The following is an 18,055-nucleotide window of genomic DNA, read 5'->3' on the forward strand; positions in this document are numbered from 1 at the left end:
AATTGGATTCAAAGATTTTTCAAAATTGATTTCAAAATTGTTCTTTGAAAAATTTCAAACACCTAGATTTTGATCCAAAATTGGTTTGATTAAGAGTTGTTTTTAAGTTTTGGAAACTTTTGAAAACAAAATTTTGGAATTTTAGAATTTTAGAAGTGTTCTAAAAAGAGTAGTTTTGACTTTAGGAAGCTCTCAAAACAAATTTGGAAAAATTTAAAAGTTTCTAAAAGTTTTAAAAATTTTTAGAAGTGTTCTAAAAGGAATTTCAAAAATTTAAGAAAAGTTTTAAAATTGGAAAATAGCAACTTAGAGTTGCATAAGAAATTTTTTTTTTCTTTTGGAAACTAGGGTTTTGAAAAACCCTAGTGTCCGGCCAGGAAGCTTCCTGGTCGGACCAGAAGCTCCTGGATGCGTCCTCTGGACGCGTCCAGAGCAGCTGCTGAGACGCGTCTTGAAGACGCGAATAGCAGCTGCGACAGAAGCTTCTGGACGCGTCTTTGAGACGCGTCCACAGCAGCTACTAAGGACGCGTCTTGAAGACGCGTCCAGGTCGCGTCTAAGACGCGTCCAGGTCGCGTCTAAGACGCGACCAGCAGCTGCGAAGGAGCTTCCTGGACGCGTCTAGGACGCGTCCAGAGCACTCGACCAGACGCGTCTGGGAGGTTCTGGGTGTCTCGGACTAGTCCGAGACACCTAGTGCTGGTCCGGTCCAGTACCAGACACGTTTAGGACGCGTCTGGTACATGGACTAGCGTCCTGGCTCCGGCCAGGACGAGACCAAGCCTTGATAGGCCTCGGCCAGGACATGCCGGCCCTATGGGCCGTGCTATGTCCGGACCTTGTCCGAGCCCTTTTTGGGCTTGGGTCGGGACTTGTCTAGGACTTGTCCCGGGCTTTTTCGAGGCTTTTCGGACCACGAAAAGGGATCATCATTCGAGTGGGAGTTTTTGCCAAAAATTATTTTCCGATTCCAACCAAATAATTCCAAAATCAATCCGGGCCATCCAAGAGCCCAAAACGGATTTCTCTTTAAATTGATTTATGAAATCATTAAGAATCGAACCAATATTTTTTCCGAAATTGACCCGGGCTTTCTCGAGCCCAAAACGGAGTTTTTCTTAAAAGATGATTTTAATCATAAAAGATAAAACCGGAAAGCACCATTAGTTGAATTCTTCGAATTTAGACTTAAGGTCCGCAATGTGACATGTGATGTCAACAAAAGTATCTCCCAAGATAATCATGCATATATAATTCTTAGCCTTGATATATTATATGATTGCATGTGATGTGAATGCGGGAAACTAGTATGGCCATAGATTTATTTCTTTATTCTTGTTTTAAGCACGGATGGGTGCATGCTTTGTAATTAATTTTAATTTCAAGTTTATACGATCTGCGAATCGTTAGAGTCTTGTAATTAGAGTTTAGGGTCTATGAGTCCATTGAAGAAACTCGAGGATGAAATCCAAAGGCGAGTGGGAGAAATCAATGGAGGTTCAAAGATGGCGATCTAAGACGAACCAAAAGGCGAAACAAGAAGAAAACCAAGGGTGATTAGATCTTCTAGGTTAGGGGCCATACTAGGATCCATGTCTGCTTGATTTACTTTCTCGCGCGCATTTACTTACTTATTTACGCTTTATGTCGTGGATGTTAGTTAGGCTAAATAGTTCACTATAACAAACGCCAGACTAGCGTAAAAGTCCCCAAAAGTAATCTTGAGTAATCGCCTATCCAGATTAAGACACTCGTTGCGCCCTTGTTCGAGGAAGGTGGGTCGGCCTTCGCAGAGTACCTCCTCTACCTTGGGACAATGCGGGTAGGTCTATGAACCCTCATGGGTTTAATGCACCTAGCAACCCTTATGCTCAGCCCAGTGTCCAACATCCACCTGAAAAGAAGACATCATTAGAGGACACCATGCATATGCTAGCTCAGAACCAGGACAGGTTAACTAAGAACCATGAGGAATTTCAGGCATCTACCCGTCAATCTTTGACTAAGCTAGAAACCCAAATAGGTCTACTTCACGAAGCCTTTAGCCAAAGAGAGAAAGGTAAGTTTCCGAGTCAGGTTGAGCAAACCCCAAAAGGTCTGTTGGGTAGACCACCACCAGATGAAGCTAATGCGATAACAACCCTTAGAAGTGGTAAAATTGTGGACAACAAGGTAAGAGCTCCTGAAGAGGAAGAGTTAGAGAACGAGCCGTCTTCGTTGCCAACCAGAGTCTCGAGGGATGAGCCTGAAAAGGCTCCTGAGTCAGAAAGTCCACCCTTAGTATCCGAGCCTTATGTCCCTAGAGCTCCATACCCTCAACGTTTGGTGGAGTCAAAGAAGAAATCTCAGTTTCAGGAGATAATGGAGTTGTTCAAACAAGTTAGTATCAACATTCCACTTTTAGATGCGATCAAACAGATCCCAGCTTACGCCAAGTTTCTTAAGGATTTATGTACTAGTAAGCGTAAGATGAATGTGCATAAGAAAGTGTTCCTTACTCAGAATGTTAGTTCGATCATCCAACAAAATATTCCACAAGTTCAAGGATCCAGGAAGTCCTACATTACCATGTACCATAGGAGATTATAAAATAGAGCGTGCTCTATTGGATCTTGGTGCTAGTGTTAACCTTCTTCCTTATTCTGTGTACTTACAGTTGGGATTAGGAGAGATCAAACCAACCTCTGTGGTCCTTCAGTTAGCGGATCGGTCTGTTAGGCACCCACGTGGCATAGTCGAAGATGTTTTGATCAAAGTTGGTGAATTCTTATTTCCTTTGATTTCATCATTTTAGATACTGAGCCAGTCCATAATTCCAAAAGTCAAATACCTGTCATATTAGGGCGACCATTCTTAGCTACATCCAATGCTATCATCTATTGTCGTAGCGGCCTGTTGAAATTGTCTTTTGGAAATATGACTGTAGAGATGAACATCTTTCATGCTGGACTTCACCCCGATGATGTTGATGATTTTAACGAATTAAATTTGATAGATATGTTGGTTCAGGATTCTTTACCAACAACTCTATCGGATGACCCGTTGGAAACATTGTTGGCCTACTTTGGTTTAGATTTTGATGAGGAAAGTAGTATCAATGAGGTGAATGCTTTATTAGATTCCACCCCATTACTGGATACTGAGAAATGGAAAGCGAAAACTGAATCCCTCACAATCTTTGAACCAAGTATGGCATCAACTTTAGAGACAACTCAACCATCGGCAAGTGATGAGTCCAAATCACCCTCTGTCTCAGAGTCGTCCCAGCCTATTGAGAAACCACCATCCTTAGAGTTGAAACCTTTACCTGAGAACATGAAATATTCGTTTTTAGGACCTTCAGAAACCCTACCTGTTATTATTGCATCCGAGCTAGAGAAAGAACAAGAGGGTCGATTGTTAGCTAGATGTCCTAAGAGAACACAAAGAGGCACTAGGTTGGTCTATAGCCGACCTCAAGGGTATAAGTCCGTTAGTTTGCATGCACCACATTTACTTAGAAGAAGATGCTAAACCATCGAGAGAGATGCAACGTCGACTTAACCCTCATATGAAGGAAGTTGTGAGATCTGAAGTCCTGAAATTATTAGATGCGGGTATTATCTACCCTATTTCAGATAGAACTTGGGTCAGTCCTGTTCAAACTGTTCCCAAGAAGTCAGGCATTACTGTAGTTAGGAATGAGTGCAATGAGTTAATACCCACCAGGATGACCACTGCGTGGCGTGTTTGTGTAGACTACAGGAAGTTGAACACGGTCACGAGGAAAGATCATTTTCCTCTTCCATTCATTGATCAGATGCTCGAGAGACTGGCAGGACATAGTTACTATTGTTTCTTAGATGGCTATTCCGGGTATAATCAAATTGCCATTGCTCCTGAAGATCAAGAGAAAACAACCTTCACTTGCCCATTTGGAACTTATGTTTATCGTCGTATGCCGTTTGGGTTGTGTAATGCACCCGCTACTTTTCAACGTTGTATGATGAGCATATTTTCTGATATGGTAGAAAGGTTTCTCGAAGTTTTCATGGATGATTTTTCAGTCTTCGAGTCATCATTTGATGAATGTCTACATCACCTCACACTCGTGTTGGTTAGATGTAAAGAGAAGAATTTAGTGCTTAATTGGGAGAAGTGTCATTTCATGGTTCGTTCAGGAATTGTCCTAGGGCATGTCATTTCAGCTAAGGGTATAGAAGTAGATAAAGCCAAAGTAGAGTTGATAAAAAGTCTTCCTGTACCAAAAACAGTTAAAGACATCCGATCTTTCTTAGGGCATGCTGGCTTTTATCGTCGATTTATCAAAGACTTTAGTAAGATATCAAGACCTCTTTGTAATCTTTTGGCAAAAGAGAACAAGTTTGTCTTTGATAATGCTTGTCTAGAGGCCTTTGATAAACTCAAACTTTTGCTTACTACTGCTCCTATTGTTCAACCGCCTAACTGGAAAGCTCCTTTTGAGATCATGTGCGATGCATCTGATTATGCAATAGGAGTCGTTTTAGGTCAGCGTGAAAACAAATTACTTCACGTAATCTATTATGCTAGTAAGACGTTGAATGATGCACAACTCAACTATTCGACCACTGAAAAAGAGTTGTTAGCTGTTGTTTATGCCTTAGAGAAGTTTCGATCATACCTGGTAGGTTCTAAGGTCATAGTATTTTCTGATCATGCCGCATTAAAGTACCTCCTCTCTAAAAAAGAGGCCAAACCTAGGTTGATTAGATGGATACTTTTGCTACAAGAGTTTGACATAGAGATACGGGATAAGAAAGGTTCCGAAAATGTTGTAGCAGACCACTTGTCTAGGCTTGTTGTGGAGTCCGTAAATGATGAGTTACCTATTAGAGAGAGTTTTCCTGATGAACAACTTCTTGTAGTCTCCCAATTACCTTGGTTCGCAGACATAGTGAACTATCTTGTTATGGGACAAATGCCCAAACATTGGACTAAGCAAGATCGTGATAAATTCTTGTCCGAGGTAAAGCGGTTCTTCTGGGACGATCCATACTTGTTTAAGTATTGTCCCGATCAGATTATTAGGATATGTGTCCCTGATAGTGAACAAACCGACGTCATCTCCTTTTGTCATGACCATGCATGTGGGGGTCACTTTAGTAGCAAAAAGACGGCCGCCAAAATTTTACAATGTGGTTTCTACTGGCCGTCTTTATTTAAAGATACCCATGCATATTGTGTAGCTTGTGAGCGATGTCAGAAGTTGGGGAGTATTTCACGTAGAAATACGATGCCCCTAAATCCCATTCTAGTTATTGAGGTCTTCGATGTGTGGGGCATCGATTTCATGGGTCCGTTTCCGAACTCCTTCGGCAATCTATATATTCTAGTCGCGGTCGATTATGTGTCTAAGTGGATAGAGGCGGTTGCTTGCAAAACGAATGATCACAAGGTTGTGATCAAGTTTCTAAAAGAAAACATCCTTTCTCGTTTTGGTACACCGCGTGCAATTATTAGTGATGGGGGAACACACTTTTGTAATAGGCAGTTTGAGGTTCTAATGAAAAAGTATGGTATTACTCATCGAGTGTCCACCCCGTATCATCCACAGACAAGCGGTCAAGTTGAGGTTTCCAATAGGGGAATTAAACGCATTCTTGAGAAAACAGCCAATCCAAATAGAAAAGATTGGTCATTACGACTAACTGATGCATTATGGGCTTATCGTACAGCGTTTAAGACTCCCATTGGAATGTCTCCATATAGATTGGTGTATGGCAAAGCTTGCCACCTCCCTGTAGAGTTAGAGCATAGAGCATATTGGGCTATCAAGCAAATGAACTTTTCGCTTGACAACGCAGGTAGAGAGAGAAAACTCCAACTTAGTGAGTTAGAAGAATTGAGGAATGATGCATATGAGAGTTCTAGAGTGTATAAGCATAAAATGAAGGTGTTTCATGATAAAAACATTTTCAGAAAATCATTTTCACCAGGTCAAAAAGTTCTTTTATACAACACTCGTTTGCATTTATTTCCTGGAAAACTTCGTTCTAGATGGTCGGGGCCTTTTGTTGTCAAATTTGTGTATCCTCACGGTGCGGTTGATATTGAGGATAAAAATGGCGTTTGTTTTAAAGTCAATGGTCAACGTTTAAAACCATTTTTAGAAATATCACCCGAAACCGTGGATGTTTTTATTGAAAATCCAGTATATCAGAAGTGATTCCCGATGTTCAGCTTAGTCTGGCTGAAGACTTTAAACTTAGCGCTTCTTGGGAGGCAACCCATGCTTCTGATATAGGACAGTGGAGTCTGGTAATATCTTCCCTCTCATCTTTTTATTTTTGGCATAGTCTTCAGAACATTGGGGACAATGTTCGGTTTAAGTTTGGGGATAGGGAAGAACTTTTTGCTAAGTCCTTCATTTCGAAAATTCGAGAGGGTTCAAAATTTTTCAATTTTGACCGAAAATGTGAGTCTAATGGTTGTTTTTGGCTTGTTAATAGTTATAGAGTCGAGTTGATCGTACTATCCGGTTGTTAAAGGTTTCTTCATGAATTTCGAGTCTTGAGGTCGTTTGTGTGCTAGCCATGTGAGTATTATGGAAGTGAAGGGTAGAGGGTTCTGAGAGAACTAGATTAATCATTAGTGGAGACTTAACCCTTGTGAGATTTCTGAGCCTTTCTATTACCTTTGAGCGTACTCTTCTGTGCTGATTCCGAGTAGAGTGAAGAGCTACTCAACCTCGCAAATTTGTAAAAAGAGCTCATTTGATCTCGTGTGCTCAATTTCCATAGCCACTAGGAGTGACATCAGGATAGCGAATAAACCTTACTCTTGTAGTCCATGAAACCCAATAATAGTGTCAACTTTAGGAAGACGGATACTCCACCATCCATTCATCATATGACTCCCGAGAATGAAGGCATGAAAAGTAAAGAAATAAGAATGTGAAAGCAAAGTGCGAAAAATAGAAAAGTCGATTGTTGAGAATACTAGTGTTGGTATTGCATTGTTTTCATTGTTTATAGTTGAGTTAAAAAAAAAAAAAAAAAAATGAAGTGAAAATCTCTGAAAAAGAAAGTTTGTGTAAAAAGTTCATGTGAACTTTAGTTTGTTATGTAAAATAAGTGTGCGAAGCAAAAAGCTAAGTATGGAAGTTGCTTGAAGTTCTCTAGCATTGAAGGCGTCGACATTCTCGGAATCTCATCACCATCCATCTCATCACTTGTATCCGTTGACCTTTAGGAAGCATTATTATAGGGTAGAGTGGGTGAGAAGGGTAAGTGAGCTTCCCCATTCCATTTAGTGGTTATATTCCTTTTTGTAGATCATTCGTTCTAAAATGTTGTCCTCACCCTTTTTATGTGTTGAGTTCAAGTTTAGTGATCACACTCGCACATACGAGCGAACTATTTCTGAGTGATTCATCTTTTAGAGCGTATGTCTGTGAGGCCAAAGTCGAGGCGAAATGTATTAAGATAGGGATCAAGGCTCTGTGTGTTCGGAACTGAAGTGATTCTCATTGTGGCAAGTCACGTACACTTTGAGTCTAGATTACTAGTGAAGAGATCTTTAGCGTCTGTATAGTGTTGTTAACTTTGACTGATTCCTATTAGCTTGCTAAAATTTTCTAGGAGATAAACATTTTTGGTCCGTCTTAGTTGACTTTGAGTGCTTTTGGACCCTATTGTATTTTAGAAATGTTTTTGAATTTTGTGGGTATATAGTTATAGATTCATAAACCCAACGAAATTGTATGAGTAAGATAAATGTAATGGGCAAACATAACAAGAGCAATTATGGATTCATAAATCATATGATATATAATTATTATATAGACGGTAAAAACATAAACGAAGGATAATTAATTGAAAAAAATCCTTCATGTACTAAATTATCGTTTACTCATCATATGTGTATTAATTAGTATTTTATTAAATTTAGAACGGAGTTTCTGGTAGTCTCCTTAATCACAATTGTAGAAGCAAATACATTGGTATCCTGATCCTGACTCTTGACAGACTCCATTCCCATTCTTTTGTTCAAGACATTGTTGTCTGCAGGTAGAGAGATCGCAGTCGGGACCCAAGTTCTCTTCGCACCTTTTTTGGGCATGTACATGTTGCGTCATCGTTGACGAAACTACATCATGGAAAAAAGAAAATAATAAATAAATAATAGAACATCAAGATGAAATTAAAACAGAACATTGCTAGTTGAATTTAAGGTTGAGAAATGAATTACCAAAGAAAAGACAAAGAACCAAAAGAAAGGCATGGGTATAGGAGAGATTGGCCATCTCTAACTCCTTGTAACACAACCAAACTCAGAAAAAAGAAATAGTAAGAGATGAGAATCAATTTTTCAAAACAATACCTTTGTGTGGATGTTGAAAATTTAGGTAGTGGTTCATCTATATTTATAAGACCTCAATGTAGACACATTGATCTAATCATTAGTTATAACACGTTTTATATTTAAGTGATACAAGTTCTTTTTCAAATTATCCATTCCTTCAAGAATACGAAAGGCGCCACAGGCTACTTTGGTCTAAAATTGAACATGTCTAAAGCATTCGATAGGATTGAATGGAATTTCCTGACTGACATAATGAGGAAACTCGGGTACGCGGATCACTGGATAAAAATGATTTATACTTGTATATCCACCTCCTCGATGTCAGTCCTGATTAATGGTCGGCCCAGTAATACTTTCCATCCTACGAGAGGCATTAGGCAAGGCGATCCACTGTCCCCTTTCCTATTCACGATAGCGATGGAGGGATTAAGCCGCATTCTTACCAATACCAATAATCAAGACAGATTCATGGGGTTTCCTACTAACCACGCGGAATTTGAGATTTCGCACCTTCTTTTTGCAGATGACTGTATTATCTTTGGTAACAACACGATGGAGAACGTTCATAACCTCAAGAATATACTCCAAGACTTCTGCAAGCAATCTGGCCAGATGATAAATTACGCGAAGTCTAACATTTTCTACTCCAAGAATTCACACCCCAAGTTCAAACGTATGATCATGAGGGCTCTCAAAGTCAAGTATGCCTCTACCTCAGAAAAATATCTTGGAGCCCAACTCTTCATTGGCGCACAGAAAACCAAAGTCTTTAAAGATATCCTGGATCAAATCAAGGAGAAACTAGGTAAATGGAACAATTCCTTATTATCCCAAGCTGGTCGTACGGTGGTCATCTCGGCCATAGCGGCGGCCGTACCCCGATACCAGATGCAGTGCTTCGCCATCCCTAAAGGGATATGCAAAAGCATCAAGGCCGTTCAACGGAACTTCTGGTGGGGTAAGTCAAAAGGCATTTGTACCAGAGCATGGTCTGACATTTGCAAACCTAAAAACCAAGGAGGGCTAGGGCTTCACATGCCGGAATTGGACAATACAGCTTTCCTCTCCAAGATGGCTTGGCGCATCAATACAGAACCGGAGGCAATGTGGGTGAAATTGCTTAAAGCCAAATACTTTCCTCATTCCAGTACCCCGGACCCTGCAAAAGCCCATCACTCGTGGATCTGGAAAAATATCAGGAAAAATTACAACTACATTGAAGATTTAACTGCATGGGAAGTGAAATCAGGTAATGATATCAACATATGGACGGATAATTGGATCCCCGGGATCAACAGCACCATTACTAACCACAATCAATCAGAACTCACGAAAGTTTCACAGCTTATAACTAATAACACCTGGAATACAGATATTATCAGAGCTAACTTTGACACTAATACTCAAAATCTTATTTACGCGATTCCAGTCAACAGCGATGGGAAAGATCAACGTAGATGGAAACTTACCAAATCAGGTAAATTCACAGTCAATTCTATGTATCATTATCTTAGCTCTAACCAACCGAACATGAACACTTCTGAATACAACTGGAACTATATCTGGTCTATTCAAGCTATCCCGCGAATAAAGCTCTTCCTGTGGAAAATTTGCACTAAAGCTCTGCCAGTCAGAGAAAGAATAGGGAAATACATTGACAATAATATCTCTTGCCCGAATTGTATTAACACTGAATCGATTGAACATGCTTTACTTCACTGTGCTTTAGCCAAGAATATTTGGTTTCACTACAATATCATCTCCGAAAACATCTCTTCTGTAGCCGAATGGATTTTCTCATGGGAAGCCAATGAAAAATCATGTTACACTATAGAGAAAATCCATTTTGCGATCATTCTATGGATCCTATGGAAAGTTAGATGTGATCACTGTTTCCAACATGAGATCAACGACATCAAAACAGTTATCAAAATGATAGAAACTTACCCGAAACTTACGAAAAAACAAGAGAAACACCATCACAAACATAACACTACTTGGCAGCCGCCGGCACAAAATTTCATAAAAATTAATGTTGATGCATCTTTCATTGACCTCATATCCAATGTTGGCATTAGTCTTATTGCTCATAACGCAGAATCCAAATTCATAGCAGCTAAAGTAAAATCCACCAGAGCGAGAAATAGCGAGGAAGGAGAGGCAATGGCAATCTTACAAGGTATAGAATGGGCAAAAGAGAACAACCTCAAGAAAATCATAGTAGAATGTGATAACGTCAACATCATCAATCACCTTCGCAACACGAATCAATCAACTTACTGGCAATCACTGATACACATAAGGAAAATTCAAGATACTATTCACGAATTCGAAGAAGTTATCTTCAATCACACCAGAAGAGAATGCAATTCCAGTGCAGACAAATTAGCTAAATGGGCAAGAAAGGAAAAAGCTTCTAAGTTATGGAGGAATGTACCTTTTATGTTGGTTAAGAAGTACTGTAATAACTTTATAGTTTAATATATGAATTTACTTTTCAACAAAAAAAAATATTGAGAGAGAGATCAATACAATAAGATTTTTGAATGAGCGGTAATAACCAAAAATCAATTCTAAAGCCACCTTCAATGTCAAGAGTGTAATTACAAAGTCATCCTCTTTTGATTCAACAGTGAGACTTCACAATGGGGCATTCATTGGGAATAATTCTTCAAGAGTTTTAATGAGATTTAAGATTGAAATTACCAACTCTTGGCAATTTTTGATACGGTATTAAAATCATCAATCTTGTTATTAATCGTCAAATCATAGCAAAGATAGAAAATTAACAAAAGAATTGGTTTAATTTCGGATTAATTGCAAAATTATCTATCTTGAGAAAATGGGGGTTTAGGTCAAAATATTATGGGTTATTTTCCAAATAGCCCCCAACTTTGTGACCGAATTCCTGACTAGCCCCCTACTTTGTCAAAAAAATCCAGATGACCCCCTTTTTGAGTTACCGTTATAATACCGTTAACCAGTCATCAATTCTCTCTCCTTCATCTCATCATCTCTCTCTGCCACCTCATATTCTCGCCACCTCATCGTCTTCACCGGCGAAGGTCGTCGGCCGGTTAATTTCCGATCGGCGACCTTCAAACATTAAAAAAAAAACTTTTTATTTTCTCTCTCCTCTCTCTAAAAAAAATTAAAATTTTTCTCTCCCCTCTCTCTCTCTCTCTAAATGCTCCGGCGAAGGGGTTTCCCTTCGCCGGAGCTAGGTCTGTTCGTTGAACAGATATAGGTCCAACGAAGGGAAACCCCTTCGCCGGAGCATTTAGAGAGAGAGAGGAGAGAAAAAATTAAATTTTTTTTTTGTAGTGGGAACAACAGAAAAGAAGATGTTACTAGTCATCGTAGACTACTTTACTAAGTGGGTAGAAGCGGCAGCACTGTCGAGGACTCGAACGAAAGATATCATAAATATGTTATGGAACAAAGTCATAACACGGTTCGAGGTCCCAAGAATCCCCGTTATGGACGACGGACTCCAATTCAACAACGATGCGATGAAGAGTTTTCTAACCGAGTACGGGATCAAGCAATGAAGAAATTTCTAACGGAATACGGGAACATCGATGCAATGAAGATATCATGATGATGCATAAATTGTCCAGACGTTTACTAACGTCAAAGAGTCAAGAAGGACTTAAAGTCGAGCGGGTCAATCCGGCTTAAGGTGAACAGAACGGCTAAATCCCCAACGCTCTGCTACCTACACCTCTAATTGGGAGGTCAACTAAGAATATCAGCCTCGTTTCACCCTCGGCACAAACAGATATGTTTTGGGATCTCCAAAGGAATGAGGGGGGTCCGCGTGAGTAAGATCGATGCCTCACACCCTAAAACTGGGGAGGCAGAAGCGTGCCAACAGCTTACCAACTCAATCTTGGAATCTCCTTACAGATCTCAGTCGGCTACAGATCTTAAGTGTTTAAGCAAGTTTGGGCTTCAAGAGTAAGGAGGAAACATCTCCTAGAAGATCTATCACCTCGGCAGGATATCTACGAAGGATCCTTGAACTTAAGAACTTCTATTTATCCTGAATCCGAGATAACTTTATGGGAAACCCTAACCACGGACAGTGGGAAACTTCTCTTAACGGTGGATCACAACCGCCAAATCTAGATCGTCCAAACACAGTCGGTCTACCTCAGCCGATAAAAGGGCCCCCATCGTCTTCTATAGATGACATGCTTTTCATACTCCAGACAAGCTTTATTTATCTCTCGATCCGAGAGATCCCCCACTGATGGGTCATGAAAATGTCCCATCAGAGTCGTTTAAATTAGCCGAGTTAGTCTGTTTCGAGTCTTTATTGTAATAAAATGGTTGGTTTTCTTGATTAGGTGTCTTTTGCAGAGTTAGGTGTGAAAACGGTTAAAAATGAGAAAAAGATGCATAAAGGGTATTTTGGTCATTTGGAGTCAAGGGCATTCTGAAAATTTGGCCAAGGTCAGTGCGTGGTTGAAAAGTAGAGGTCGAGACGAGTCCGTAGGAGAAAACGGAAGTCAAATCGGAGTCCGGACGAAGGAATAAACCAAGGTCAAAGTCAGGTCAACATTTGGTCAGCATTCGGTACAAGTTCGGGCAAGTTTCTGGCCCGCGGTATGCTTAGGGACACGTGTCGTAGTTCGGAGGTCGGAGCATCTAAATCGCGTGTTCGCGCTAAGCAGCGAAGTGGGACCATCGTGAATCATCCAGTGTAGCGCGTCTCAGCGAGCTTCGGTAGTCCCTTGTTCACGTATTAATCTGGACCGTAGCCTTCCGCGTGTCCTAGATCGGACGGTTCCTGTGCATCCCGTGTTTTATACTTATTCCGTGCACCCGTAGTAACTTAACTTGGTAGCGCCCGTCTGCACGTTTTAATCTCAGCCTCTCGCTTCCGCGTTTTCAAGATCCGACGGTTTCGGATAATTTAACCCTTTATTGCTTATTCTGTGTGAACCGAAGTATCATAAGGATAGTGCACCTGGACGCGTGGCAGCTTTCCGTCACTCCAGATCCGCGCGTCTTCTAATCCGACGGCTCCTGTGCGCGCCGCAGCTTAAAATCATACACCCGGGAGTACCAAAGCATCCGAAACCCATTATAAACCCTAGCCGCCGACCAGATTGTTCTTTTAACCCCTAGAATTCCAATTTTGACCCTCAGCTTTCCATTTTTTACCAATTTTAACCCCAACTCAACCCTAATCCTATATAAACACTTTTAGAAGACTAACCAACCTCTCTTTTCTTAGCCCCTCTTTCCTCCTTCTTGTAGTTGTAAAACCCTAACTTTCCTTTCCCCTCTTAGCCTCTCTTAGCCTCATTTTCTCTCTACCTCTTCTCAACTAAAAACCCTAGCCACCATTCTTTTCTCTACCACCTTCATCTTTTCTCTAGATCTACTTTCTCCTTCTAATTTCTTCTTCTATCTCTCTTCTAAATTTCTCTTCTTTTATCTTCTAATAAGCTATTATTTGGAGTTTTGAGCAATATTCTTGAGATACTTGGAGCTTAAATGGGACATCAAAATGGAGATACATGGGAATATGGATTGTGAACTTTCTTGGTGATTTCTTTCCATTAATCTTTTGTAATTCCATTTATTTTATGAATTCAATGAATATTATTTTAGATTCCATGAGTAGCTAAATTTTATATCTAGGGTGTAGAGGAAACTCATATTTGGGCTTATTTTGAGATATGTTATAAATCAATGAATCCTTATTTTGAGCTTCAATGCCTATTGATTGTCATTTCATGTTGATTCTATAACCTTATTATCATTCATGTATTATAATTAGATATTTCATGCTTTTATTGATTTATTAGATGAGATATGCCTTTTAGATCTTGAATGATAGTGTAGGAAATTAGTTTTATATGGTAGTCAATCATACATTCTTGATTTTGAATTGTGTTATTAAAGAATATATTCCGAAATCTAAATAGTTTATTATGTTAGATTTTGAGTTATACATGAGAAAAGGGATTTGTTAATTAATGCATGTTTTAAGTAGTCTATTTATGTGGTGAAATCGAAAACCCTAGATTCTTCTTCTCATCTTGATTTCATTCTTATTAGTCTATTAGTATTGCTTTCTTTTTTTCATAGTAGTTTCCAAATCAAATCAAAAGTTTGAAAGGGGGTTTAATTTGAGATTTAGGTCAAATAGTTTGTCCCTTGGAACGAAACTTGACTTATTAGAAATACTATAACTTGACCTCGTATACTTGCGGGAATAGACCCTTTTTGGGCCTATCACCCACTTATAGTGAGTTCTCATAACTCGCCCCCAAAAGGATCAATCAATATTCATTCTTTTACTACAAAGAGCAACCTGACTGTCTTGAGCGTCGGAGCAGTTTTCGAACCCTTTGCAGGTTTTTCCCCCAAGAATCAGGAGCTATAGCAAGGAGCGAGAGTATAAGCAAGGAGCAGACGAAAGGAATCTCAATCAACTTACCAGAATATTCGATGATAACGGACATTGTCATGCATCAAGTCCTTGTTCCATGTTGATATAACGGAAGACTATTTTTTGACATCAGCAGTTTCGACTAGAGGCCTTCGTGTGTAGCATAGACAACCAAGAACACGAAGGTTATCAAAAGAAGGTGAAATGCCTAAGGCCATGTTTGGTGCACGGGAATGGAATGTGATTTCTGGGAATCACATTTCTGGAGCGTGATTCCTGGGAATCACATTTCAGGAGTGTGATTCCTGGAAATCTCATTATTGTAGTTTGATGTTTAGTTTGACTAGGAACGGGAATTCGATTCCTGTCATATTCCTAACTAGGTGTTTGGTTCGTACAGGAATAGGAATGTAAACTTTTGTAGAAGTTCACTTCTACCATTAATTAAACTACATGAATTACACCTCAACTTTGTCATACTATTACTTATTCAAATTCATAGATATGAAATAGTAAAATGATACGCCCAAGGAGTAGTATTTGAAGATATACTTTAAACAAATAAAGGTCTTAATAAAAATTAATCTAAAATAAAATTATGTTCATAAATCTAAGTAAAATTAATCCAAAATAAAATTCATCTATAAACTTAAATAAAAATTTATCTAAAATAAAATTTTGTTCGTAACTTAAATGAAAAGAGATATTTTCATAAACTAAAAGAAGTGAGTGGTGGGAGATGGTCTTGTTTGGTGGGGTGATTGGAATCAATAAGAAATTACATATGAGTTTGACTGAACTACATAAGTAACCATTGCCATATGCATGTTTGTCATGAAAAAAATAGGAAGGAAAAAAAATGAGGTTATGACACCACCTACTAAATAGTGAAGTGATGTACTTGATACAAAATTGTTTACTCTAATAATTAATTCAAATCATTTAAAAAGTGTTTTTTTTTTCAGTAAAACTGCTTTGTATGAAGAGGAAACTAACAAGTTGATGATGTTACGCCACCACCACCTATGCACTAATGATTACCCATACTTTCCCACCAACCAATTCTTTCTTTGGATTTGACCATAGTTTTTTCTAGTTTCAAAGTACTTTACAGGTAAGTGAATGATTCTTTTTTTGATCATACAGGTGAGTGAATGATTGATATGAAAAAACCAAAAAGAGAGAGGTACAAACCTTACCTCTGTTAGAACGCTGACTGGAAGAGATAGAGAATGAGAGAAGTCGTGTGGTGGTTTGGATTTAAAACCCTAGTTTAATCACGATTTTATATCACACGGTAATTTAAAAATTGGTAATTCGATATTTTGTTAAGGATATATTTGTCAATAAATATTAACATATGTGATTCTGGGGAATGGGAATCACAAACCCACCTCCCCCTGGGTTTGCTATTACCCCATTTTTAAGGGAATCACATTCCCAGGGAAATAGGCTTCCCACGCCATTCCCACAAGCTAAACAATGATCTGAAATGTGATTCTCAGAAATCAAATTCCATTTCCACACCATTCCCCCACACCAAACACATCCTAAGAGTTTTTCATGTGGAGATAAACCTTGCAAAATAGGTGTAGGCAATTTGTTAATGATATAGACGGTCGTGAGAACGCAATCTCTTAAAAAAGAATTTGGAATGTTGACTTGTAGAGGAAGTGATCTAGCCACCTCTAAAATATGACGGTGTTTACGTTCACCAACACCGTTTTGTTGGGGAGTGTGACGACAACTAGTTAGATGTACAATGCCTTGGGAAAAAAATAAGATTGAAGTTCATTATTCATGAATTCCGTTCCATTATCGAAACGAAATTTTTGAATTTACGGATAGTAATGGAACCATTACCGGAATTTAGGTGTGATATAGAAGATTTAAATTGAGTAGAAACATACTTAGAAAAATTAATGACGTATTTATTCGGGTGTGATTTATTTGGCATTAAAAATATCCATGTGCATCGGGAAAAATCATCATCTAAGGTTAAAAGATATCGACAACCAGAATTGGAATGAATCGAAAAGGGGTCCCATAAATCCGCATGAATAAGTTCGAATGGTTTGAGAGAAGTACAAGAACTAGAAGTAAAAGGTAAACGTTTGAATTTAGAAAGATGACAAACATCGCACGTGTTTTATTTATTGAATAAACTTCATACAAGGAAGATGAGAAACTAAATACTTAAATCTAGAAATAGATGAGTGGCCTAATCGCCAATGCCATATATCAAAAGAATGCATACTAACATCATTACTAGGAAGAAAATAAAAAGAACAAATGTTAGGTTTCGTGCGAATAAAGTAGAGTCCATAGTGACGATCATCAAGTCCAATCTTCGTTCTCGTTGTTGGGTCTTGAAAGCGCAAGAGAGAGAATAAAAAATTACTTCACAATTGAGAGAAGTCATAGTTTCAGAAACAGAAACTAAGTTAATTTGGAAAAATAACGGAACCAATGTGAATAACTTGTATACGGGAACCATTAGGTAGACGAACAAAGTAGTTTGGAGGGGGCACGTGTATAATGGGAGGAACGATCAAGCGATGAACATATGTGTTTCCCGCATCGGAGTCAACAACCCAGGGAAAAGAAGAGAAGAATATACCTATTGAGTTTACAGCAGCCTCGGTAGCGATGTTCTGCTGTTGGGGTGCCTCCAGACGCACGGTCACGGTCACGATCAAAAAGGTTTAAAATACCTTGATTTTGCTCCTGGGTTAGCGAAGTCGCTAAAGGCGCCCAGGAAGTAGCTTGGTCGTTGGTTACGTTAACTGCGAGAGAAGACATCTGGACCTCTGTCGGTTTTAACCACATTCACTAGGGTAACCGTGTAGGACGTAACATGTTGCTTTGACGTGTCCATGGACCCTACAGTGGTCACACCAAGGTCGTTGACGCTTAGGAAGGGATCGGTCCGACCTGTCCCACTGATCCTGTCTGTCTGGCGCAGTTCCATGATCCAGTGATATTCAGTATTTTTGGATTTATGTCGTATATTTGATAGACGCAGTTCCATGATCCAAAACGTTCAGTATTTTTGGTATATCACGCCACCGATCTTGTATCTTCGGTGGGGGAATAAACCTTCCCACAAGACTCTTGTATCTCAAGTTATTTAAATAATTAAGACCTTTTTCGACTAAAATCCTGATCGATTCGGGGTTAAGTCATAAAAACAGTAGAGACACTTGCACAGTTTCAGACTCGGACAATTAAGATCTTTGGATCGGGCCTCGAATGTTTCAGAAGTCAGAGGAGGCACGACAATTTTTCCTTTCACCGGCGTCTCTTTCTGCCACCTTTTTG

The 18,055-nt window shown here is 39.2% G+C and overlaps 1 long non-coding RNA gene and 1 pseudogene across 1 annotated transcript; one reads left to right on the forward strand and one right to left on the reverse strand.

Annotated features, from left to right (window-relative positions):
* Positions 1-1,830: 1,830 nt before the first annotated feature.
* On the forward strand, positions 1,831-6,187 carry LOC147566889 (uncharacterized; annotated as a pseudogene).
* A 1,677-nt stretch (positions 6,188-7,864) lies between these two features.
* LOC147566890 (uncharacterized) lies at positions 7,865-11,044 on the reverse strand. The gene is made up of 3 exons (XR_015237505.1): positions 10,909-11,044; positions 8,212-8,275; positions 7,865-8,109 (listed from the first exon to the last, which is right to left on the reverse strand). It is a non-coding gene; the product is annotated as an uncharacterized LOC147566890 (long non-coding RNA).
* Positions 11,045-18,055: the final 7,011 nt, after the last annotated feature.

Source organism: Eschscholzia californica, unplaced genomic scaffold (assembly GCF_041429995.1).
Source record: "Eschscholzia californica isolate CP2 unplaced genomic scaffold, dmEscCali1.0.p SCAF_1, whole genome shotgun sequence".
Lineage (NCBI taxonomy): Eukaryota > Viridiplantae > Streptophyta > Magnoliopsida > Ranunculales > Papaveraceae > Eschscholzia > Eschscholzia californica.